The following is a 10143-nucleotide window of genomic DNA, read 5'->3' on the forward strand; positions in this document are numbered from 1 at the left end:
AATAGCCTGCTGGTTGGTCTCTGTTCTTCAAGTCTTTCCACACTCTAGTCCATTCCCAACTCAGCTGTCAAATTGATCTTCTGAAAGCACAGATCTGACCATGTCACCTCCCTCCTGGATCCCTATTACCTCCAGGATCAAATATAAAATCTTCTGTTTGGCCTTCACAGCCCTTCATGACCTGGCCTCTTCCTATTTTCCAATCTTTTTATACCTCACTCCTCTCCACATACTCTACAATCCAGTAACACTGGCCTCCTTGCTGTTCCTCACACATCTTCTGACTCCATGCATTTTCTCTAGCTTTCTCTCATGTCTGGACTTCTCTCCCTTCTCAACTCTGCCTCCTGAGATTCTTCAAGTCTCAGCTAAAATCCTACCTTCTACAAGAAGCCTTTCTCAGTCCTCATTATTTTTAGCACCTTCCTTCTGAGATTAACTTTAATTAATCCTTTATATACCTTATTTGTACATATTGTTTGCATGTTCTCTCCTGCATTAGACTAGAAATTCCTTCAGAGCGGAGACTGTTTTTTTAACCTTTCTTTGTAGCTCTAGGGCTTAGCCCAGTCCTCGGCACATAGTAGGCACTTAAAATAAATGCATGTTGATTGAATTGGACCCTACACTGTTATCCACAGAATGTAAAGTGAAGTAGAGCAAGGCCTCTAGCAAATTGAATAGATTTGCAGTGAATGATCTATAGGAGAGCAGAGAAGAGAATTACATGAGATGTGTTGCAATCTTCATCAACCAAGGGAACACTCACATGGATGAGTGAGAACATGGATCCTTTGAAGTATCAAAGTATACCTTTCAGTACCCAGTACAGTGTTGTGAGGTTTTTTGCATGCTTGGCAATTAAAATGTTTGAACCAATGAAGAAAAAAGAGGAACTGCATAGGAAGAACAGTGAGATGGCTAGTTTGACTGAATGGTAGAGTGTGTGAAGAGGAGTAATGTATAATAAGGCTGTTCAAAAGAGAGGGAAAGAAAAATTGAAAAGGATACAGGATTAATGGGCAAGAAAAGGAGAAAGAGAAAAGAATGGAAGGGAAAAGAGTGAATGGAAGTTCAAAGAGTATTAGGGACTTGGTTCCTGGCAGAGAAGTAGAACAAAGGTTGCCAGTTCTACTAGCCTCTTTCAGTCTTGCTCCTGGAGTGAGTTTTGCATTGACCACTATTCTCATTATGGAAATTGAAAGGATTTGAAAGGAATTTTCTGAGAGCAAATGAGATAGTAGATTGAGGTCTTAGATGATTGAGTCATCGAGGCAAAGGAATTTAAAAAGACAGATGTAATGCCTAAGGGCTTCTCTGGCTAGCCACCATAAAGAGCTGAGATAACTCCTGGATTTATCAATCAATCAACAATCAATAAACATTTAGGCTCCTATGTGCCAGACACCATTTGAGGCACTGGATATACAGACAAAGGTGTTTTGTGGCCCTGCTCTTAAGGAGTTTTCATTCTATCAGGGGAGATAACATACATATATAGATTCATATAAAATAGATACAAGGTTGTGGTGGAGGGGATGAATGCCACTAGCAGCTGAAGGATGGGGTTGGGAAAGGCTTCATGTAGAAAGTGGTGCTTTAGTTAAGTCTTAAAAGGAACCTGCAATTCCAAGAGATTAAGGTAAAGAGGGAGGGCATTCCAGGCATGGGGAACAGCCAATACAAAGTCATGGAGATGGGGAATGAAGCTTTATATACAAAGAACAGTAAGAAGGCCAGTTTGACTATACTGTTGAGTATGTGAAGGGGAGAAATGTATAATTTGGAGGAAAGGGGAACTTATGGTAGACTGTGACGGGCTTTAAATGCCAAACAAAACTGATAGGCCATTCCCCCATCCCTATGGGGAATAGGCCACACAGGTGCTTTGGACCAGTAGTAGATGCAAGCAGAGAGCATCCTAGGCCTGGAATGCCATCAGATGGCAGCAGAGAGCAGAGAATAGCTCAACAATGCAATCCAGCCATCCAATCCAGCAACCAACTCAGTGACATTAACTTGACAATTAATGCTGACTGCTCTGCAAGGAGCAGGAAATGGCAGAAAGAAAGTCCCATTTGGAACATTAGCTCTGAGAACATGACTTGCTTGGACTATATCTGTTCCTTATATGTTCCATATATGTACCCTAGCTATATGCATTCCATATGTGTGTACCCCTCTCTTACACATGTTCCTAGGCCACATGTAAACTATATACATGTTCTTGCATTCACCAGTAGTGTATCTCCTTGTCTATAGGGGAAATTTTTCCTCATCATTTATTTTGCTATAGTACTTAATTAAATGTCATTTGCTTTGAACTAATTGTTCTCTTGTTGGTCTGGCAAAAGAAACACCAGTGGGGGCTCATGATCTGTGTTTTTGAGTAGATGCTGACCCAAGGAATGTCTTGAACCTGAAGTAACTTTTACAGGAATCACGTGTGAGTGGGACCTAAGGCTACAAGATGAAAATTAAAGGAATGAAAAAGGAGAGAAGCAGATGGAGAGAGATGGGGGGAATCTACATTAGATAGTATAGTGATGAGTAATATGGAGAAATGAGAAGTAAAGGAAAGGTGACAGTTATCACTTTAACTCTTCAGATGTAAGGTACTACCCATTAAATGGTGTAGTGAAAGAGAAAATTGACTTTGTGGTTTGTTTTTGGTGGTTACAGTAGTAGTCCATGAATAGACTATATAGGCAACAGAGAGACAGATATGCTTACAGATATTAATATGTATGTGGGTTTTCACAGTTCTCATAAACTATCAACTGTCATTCGTATTGACCAGGATTATACAACATCCTCAACAAAAATGTTCATCCAGACTTCAGTTGAAGACCTGCAGGGTAGGGGCTTCCCTGATCTTCAAAGGGCCCATTCCACTTTTGGACACCTCTAGTAGTTAGGAAGTTCTCCCTTACATCCCTCCTAAATCTGCCTCTCCATAATTTTCACCCATTGTTTCTAATTCTGTCCTCTGGGTAGAAGCATACCACATCTAATTCATATATTCATATGTCAATTGACAGCCCTTCAATATTTGAATGCATCAATCTTGTTTGCCCCACTCTCCCACCCCCTTGACAAATAGTTTCTTCTCCAGGCTCGTTGTTCAGTCATGCTCAACTCTTTGTGACTCCATTTGGGGTTTTCTTGGCAAAGATACTGGAGTGGTTTGCCATTTCCTTTTCCAGTTCATTTTACAGATGAGGAAACTGAGGCAAACAGGGTGAAGTGACTTGCCCAGGGTCACACAGCTAGTAAGTATCTGAGGCCAGATTTGAACTCAGAAAGATGAGTCTCCCTGACTCCAGGCCTGGCACTCTATTCACCACTCTGCCACCTAGCTTCCCCAGGATAGACATGACAATTTCCTTCCATCAATCCTGGCTGATGAACTCAAGTCTCTTATCCATTCTAGTTGCTGCTTTTCCTCTCTATCAATTACCTTCCTAAAATGTAGTTTCCACAATTGAACACAAGATTCTAGTTGTGGTCTGACCAGGGCAGAAGACAGTGAGACCATCATTTTCCTGATTGCAATTGTGTCCTAATTAGTCTCCCTCCCTCAAGTATTTCCCCACTCCATCCTCCAAACTGCTGCCAAAGTGATTTTCCTAGAGCTAAGGTCTAGGCATGTCTCCCCCCACTCAATAAATTCTAGTGGCTCCCCATTACCACTAGGATCAGATATCAGCTCCTGTTTGATATTTAAAGCTCTTCACAACATGGGCTCTTCCTCCCTCCCCAGTATTGTTCCATCTTATTCCCTTCAGTGAACTCTCTGATCCAACTATTCTGGCCTAATTGCTGTTCCTCATACAAGAAGTTCCATTTCCCATCTCTATTCTTTTGTAATGACTGTCCCTCCTCACATCTGCCTTGTAGCATCCCTGGCTTCCTTCTGGACTCAGCTCAAATCCCACACTCTGCAGGAAGCCTTCTCCTCTAGGGGTACCTTCCATCTACTCTGCATGTATCCCATATGTACCTATGTATGTACATGTTGTTACCCCTATTAAAATGGAAGCTCCTTGAGGGGAGGGGCTGGTTTTTTTGTTTGTATTAGCTCAGAAAACAGTCTGGGGGGACATGAGCACTTAGTAAATGTTAATTGATTACCTGATTACTTTCCTTTTTTGCAGAGGGGAGGTGATCAGAGTTAAGTGACTTGCTGAACTTGGAACTTAACTGTCTCAGGCCCGATTTGAACTCAGGTCCTCCTCCTGACTTCAGGACCTCTATCTGCTATGCTACCTAGCTGCCCTGTAGCTGCCCCATAACTGACTACTTTTACCCTGGGTCCCCTATATCTTATTCTGCTCCTGACAAATGAAAAAGCATATATTCTAGAAGCAACCAACACTGCTGGTAGTTGCATAATGGACTCCAGTGGACGATGATTGCTAGAACTTCCCATTATTCTATATTTAATAAATAAAAGAAGAAAATACGGTACTCCTGTCAAAAGATACCAATCACAAGTGGAGAAATTTCGGCACCTGCAGGTACATGAACCTTCCCATATACTTATAGGGCATGAGAAATGGCACATTAGGACTGGCACATTATCCTCGGTGCCATATGGCTGCACTGTATGAGTTCCCCAATCACATTTGGCTGCTCCTGCTGACACTTCCCGTTCTTCCTTTCTCCCCCCACCCAACTTTACCCCATGGAAGAGGGAAGAAGAGGGGGAGGGGATGAGCCTGCCTTGCCTTCAGCTTTCTACCCTGTGACTGGTGACATACATAGATGGAATCACATCCCACTCCCTCTCAGACAAGCTACCTGCCTCTTCTAGCAGTGCATGAAAATAATAGGAGCACCAGGGCCCTTAGCGCAATACCAAACAAGGCACAGAGAATATATTAGGGATGTTGCTAGGGTCCCTTCCTGCTGAGCAACTCGCAGAATCATTGAATCAGAATCCAGTAACTGATTTTCTTGACTTCAAAACTAAATTTGCTTCTTACAAATGCTACTCGTTGTTCCTAATTCTCCTTTCTGTGAACAAATCTAATTTCTTTTCCACGTGACAGATGTTAAAATACTTGAAGATGGCCTATTTCCTCCTACCTCTTCTCTACAATCTACATTCCCAATTCTTTGAATGAGTTCTCAACTCCCAATCACTCTCTCTCTCTCATACTAGTAATCACAGCCTAACGCTAACACTGCATCTACACAGTTGTATCACTAACTGTAGCCTACAGCCCAGAGCTGAAGCTTTGTAAACATGGACTAGTTTCATGTTGGGAGCCTTTTCACTAATCATGCTATTTGGCTTGTTTTTGTAACCTGGGTTTGCACTAGGAATGTCAAAATTTTACTCTTTCCTACATCTCTCTAGCACAAGGAAACCCCTACTTAAGGTTACAGGGCATCACATATGGAAAAGCTTTTATTTAATACATCAGAAAAATGCAATCTACTTATACCCAAGTCCAGAAACAGTCAAGACAATCCATCTTCCCTCTCTGGTGAGCCCCACTTCCCCAGAGACCTATACAGTTTTTCAGACACATAATAGTACGCTGAGTAATAATACTCTCACGATCAAGAGGAAAGAATTCAAAACTGCTAAGAAGGTGAGGTAAGCAACCCATCTCATCTCCTTATTCCTCCTGGGACAATAAGTCCCACCTTCCACATACCTACATGGCCTTCCCAACTTACAGTACTACCTTGATTGGGTTCCCACAACAGGGGAAAGCATTTAGGATCACTAGAGAATTCAGGATTGCTAAGGCGTCAAATAACCCACTTCTACAGTGAGCCCCATCTTCTATGTCCTTTCTACACCCCTCCCAACTTATAATACTAGCCTGTATGAGGCCTCTCTAACGGGGAAAGCCCTGGGTCACTAAAGCATTTAGCTTGACCTAGGTACTCCTTGATGCTTGACTGACTGCTCCCTCCATTAACTGCTAACTTAGGATTCCACCAGGAAAGAGGTTATAACAATACTCCAGACTAATCATTACTGTCTAGCCCAAGGGTAGGGAACATGCAGCCTTTTAAGGGCCCTTAAGGGATTTCCCCTTAATAAAAGGATTTGTTCTGTAAAACTTGGACTCAGTCACAAGGCTGTACTTGAGGACCTAGAGGGCCACATGTGGCCTCCAAGCTACAAGTTCCCTACCCCTGGAGCTTCATGGGCCACCATGCTCCATACCATTCACATGTGAGCTCTCATAGATACAGTTCTAGGACACTATTCCCCGATCTAACATGGGGATAATTGAGGACCACTTCCCACCTTAGGTCCAGCATCCAGGTTGTGAATGTGTGGGATGCTTCAAACCACACACAGTACCAAGTCTCCCTGAAATCCGGGAGGATGGTGGTCTTGAGCTTACAGTGCATTATGGAGTCAGTAGGCAAAGTCTGAGAGGGAGAACTAGGTAATGTGGCATTACAAGTTATAATTTTCTTGTGGGAGACGCTTGGTAAGTTAGCTCTTTAGTGTAATCTATTAGAATTTTCCATGGCTACTCATTCCTTAGCTTCTTCCCTTTATGAACAGGCCTTTACTAGCCCAATCTGAGAGATTTGCTGTCTTTCTATAAATAGGGCTTCCCATCCTGCTGACTCTGTCACTGTCCTATTCAATAAACACTAGTGGTTCCCCACTGACCCTAGGTTAAAATAGAAACTTCCCTGTTTATCATTTAAAAGGTTTTCATAATCTATCCCTAACCCATATTTCCAACCTCATTTTATATTATTTGCCTTTCCACTCCACAATACAGCTAAATTAGCCCTCTCCCTCTTTTCAAATAGAGCTCTTTTTCCTACTCTTTCTCCCATCTCTGGACCTGTGCCTAGAATTCGTTCCCTTTTCATGTCTACTTCATAAAATCCCTCACTTCTTCAAAGCAGCAGCTCAAGCCTTTCCTGAACCCTGCCCCTCCCCACTATACTACCTTGTATGTAAAGTACCTTTTTCAACACACACACATACACACACACACACACACACACACACACACACACACACACACCCCTTCCCCATTTGTCTCCTCTTGCTCTCCTGGAGAGCAGAGATTGTTTCATTTTTTGCATTTGTATCCCCAGCACCTAGCACAAGTACCATGATCATAGGAGGTGATTAATTCATGTTTTGTTGATTGATTGAAAGGATACCTAGAACATTTCCCACAAGCCCCCAGCTGTGCCTATATCACTTGGAAATTAGATCTTCCTCCTAGAACTATTCCTGCCCTTGCCTCAGGCAGGTAGGTAGTATAGTAGATAAAACCAAGCACATGCAGTCAGGAAGACCAAAGAATGAATGCTGCCTCAAATACTTAGTAGCTTTGTAATCCTGGACAAATCACTGAATTGCCTCAGTTTCTTCACTCGTAAAATGGGGATGAATTCATTGGGTTATGAGGATCAAATCAGATGTTATGTAAAGCACTTGGCAAACCTTAAAGTATTATATAAATGTTATTATTATTATTATTAATATTATTGCCTGGCCCACCCAACTTCCAGGGAGCAGATTGGTCAGGTTGAAAACAGTGGCTGGATAAGTGACCTGAAGCCTTTGCCATTTATCTATAGCCTTTATCTGAGCTCCTTAATGTGACTCCCACAGTACAGCATTTCTGATCTTAGTGCCCCTCTTCCAGAATGCATATCAAAATCAGATGCCAAAAAGCCTTGGTGGCTTTCCCCTCCCCTCAGGTGACAAGGTCTTTTAACTCTGTTGTCGGGACAGAGAAGTACAGCAGCCACTCATGGGCTTTTACTGTGTTAGGTATTTGGACCATTGTAGAAAACCCTAAACGAGAGCCCCTCCGTCACAGATTAATATGATATAATTCTTTGAGAAGCTCCCTGAGCTTTTAAGAGAATAAAAGATCTCATTTTCCACAGTGAGAATTGGACAGGAGGAATAGAGCTGGGGCAGAGGGGCCCTTTTGGGATCAAATACCCGGGTGATAGAAAAGGGAGAAGTTGTCCTTTAATGGGGACTGGATGTTTTGGCTCAAGTGCCCTGTGGCCTCCCACAACATATGGGCTTCTACACTAATGTTGCCCGCATGTGTCCAATCTGGCCATTGGACTATCACCGGTATGTGGTCAGGCAGCTTTTAAAGACCCCTGTGGTGACCCAAAGAGCAGTGCCCCAAAAACCAGGAAGAAGGGAAAGGAATCAAGATTCCCTGGGCTTATTTTTTGCAACCCATTCACTGGAGCTGGGGCCTGTTGCTATGATGTTTTTCCCCTGCTCCGGATCTTGGCCGGGAGAAGGAATGTGGACTGTCTGGAGGAACTGTGTACCTTGGCCAGGGTACCCAGCTCTCAGTGGGTCCTGCCAGAGATGGCACGCCCCTTCACTGGGAACAGAGGGGCTCTGAGACATATAGCTTGAGTAATTTGATTCCTAGCCTGCCACTCAAACGAGGTATTTCCTGGAGTCTGTAAAATCAGCCATTCTGTGCTGGGGAACTGCCACGCAGGCCCAGCTTGGCTGGGAGGGGGAGGGGTGGATGCTGGCAGTGATCCTCAAGGACAAAGGAGGGCAGAGGAGCCAAGCCTCTTTGGCTCGCCAAGCCTGAGCCTAGCCAATCACTAGGCAGTATTCATCCGAGCTCTTAGAGGTTTCTAGGAAGCTCTGGCCTACAGCTGCTGATTGTGGTAGTCCCCTCCCCCTCCCCCCAACAACTCCTCCTTCCTCCTCAAGCAGGGCCTGGCTTGCCTGTTTCTCCTCCTCCAGTTCCTACTGGTTGCTGTCCAACCCCCTTCCTCCCCGCCCTTCCACCTCTCCACCCCCACCCCCTCGACCGGAAGTCTCTCCACTCCCAGTCCTCCGGAAGTCCTTCATATTAAATTACAGTCACCTTCCTTTTAAAATGTCTGCTGTCATAGGCTGGATCTTTAGAAATGTCCCAAAGTCTTTTTAATCACTTCTGATTCTCCTGATCCCTTAGGAGATCCAAAAACTAAATAGACAATGAAGCAAAATTTCCCCCTGGTGAATGGGTATATGAATGGTATTTTTTTCCAGTTCTATAGTATCTTCTCATCCTTGAGAAATAGAATTCTAGATTTAGAGCTAGAAGGGAAACTGAGGCCATTTAGTCCAATTCTCTCATTTTACAGAGGAGGGAATGAGCCAAGGGAGAGTGAGTGATTTGCCCAAGGTCATAAATAGGCTCAGAAATCTAGAATTAGAGGAATCGTCAAAAAAGCATTTATTAAGCATTTAATCCTGGGGGATACCAAGAAAGGCAAAAACACAGTACCTGTCCTCAAAAAAACAAAACAAAAAACCTCACATTATTGAGGGGACAGCTTGTAAATAACTAGGTACATTACAAGATATACAGTGTAAATGGGAGGCTATCCCAGAGCAAAGGCATCAAAATTAGTGGAGGGTGGAAAGGGACCAGAAAGGACCCCTGGTAGAAGGTAGGATTGTAGCTAAGGCTTGAAGGGAGCCAGGAAAGTCAGAATTCCAAGCAGAAGTTGGGAGTCATGTCTGAAGACCAGCAAAAAAGGCATGTGTAGTGAGATTGTACTGTGGAGATGACAAAAGTAAAAATGGTTAGGTAGGAAAGGTTTCAAGGCCAGAGGATTTTATATTTGATCCTGGAGGTAATAGGGAGCCACTGAAGAAGTTTATTGTGTGTGTGTGTGTGTGTGTGTGTGTGTGTGTGTGAGAGAGAGAGAGAGAGAGAGAGAGAGAGAGAGAGAGAAGGTTAGAACAGCACTAGGAAGATTACTTTGGGAACTGAGTGGAATAGGAAAAAACATACAGAGGAGAGGGTTTTGCAGGGGTGGGAAACCTATGGCCTCAAGGTCACATATGGCCTTCTACGTCCTCGGGTGCGGCCTTTTGACTGAGTCCAAGTTTTATAGAACAAATCCTTTTATTGAAGGGGAAGTTGAAGTTTGGATTCAGTCAAAGGGTAGCACTTGAGGACCTAGAGGACCACATGTGGCCTCAAGGTCACAGGTTCTCCACCCCTGGTTTAGGGGAAAAGATAACAAGTTCAGTTTTGGACATGTATTTAATAGGTCTACAGGACATCCAGTTCGAGATGTTGGAGGATACAAGGCAGTTGGAGATGTGTTTTGCATGAATTCACTTGAATAACAAGCATCCTATTGCTT

The sequence above is a fragment of the Trichosurus vulpecula genome, chromosome X (genome assembly GCF_011100635.1).
Source record: "Trichosurus vulpecula isolate mTriVul1 chromosome X, mTriVul1.pri, whole genome shotgun sequence".
Taxonomy (NCBI): Eukaryota; Metazoa; Chordata; class Mammalia; order Diprotodontia; family Phalangeridae; genus Trichosurus; species Trichosurus vulpecula.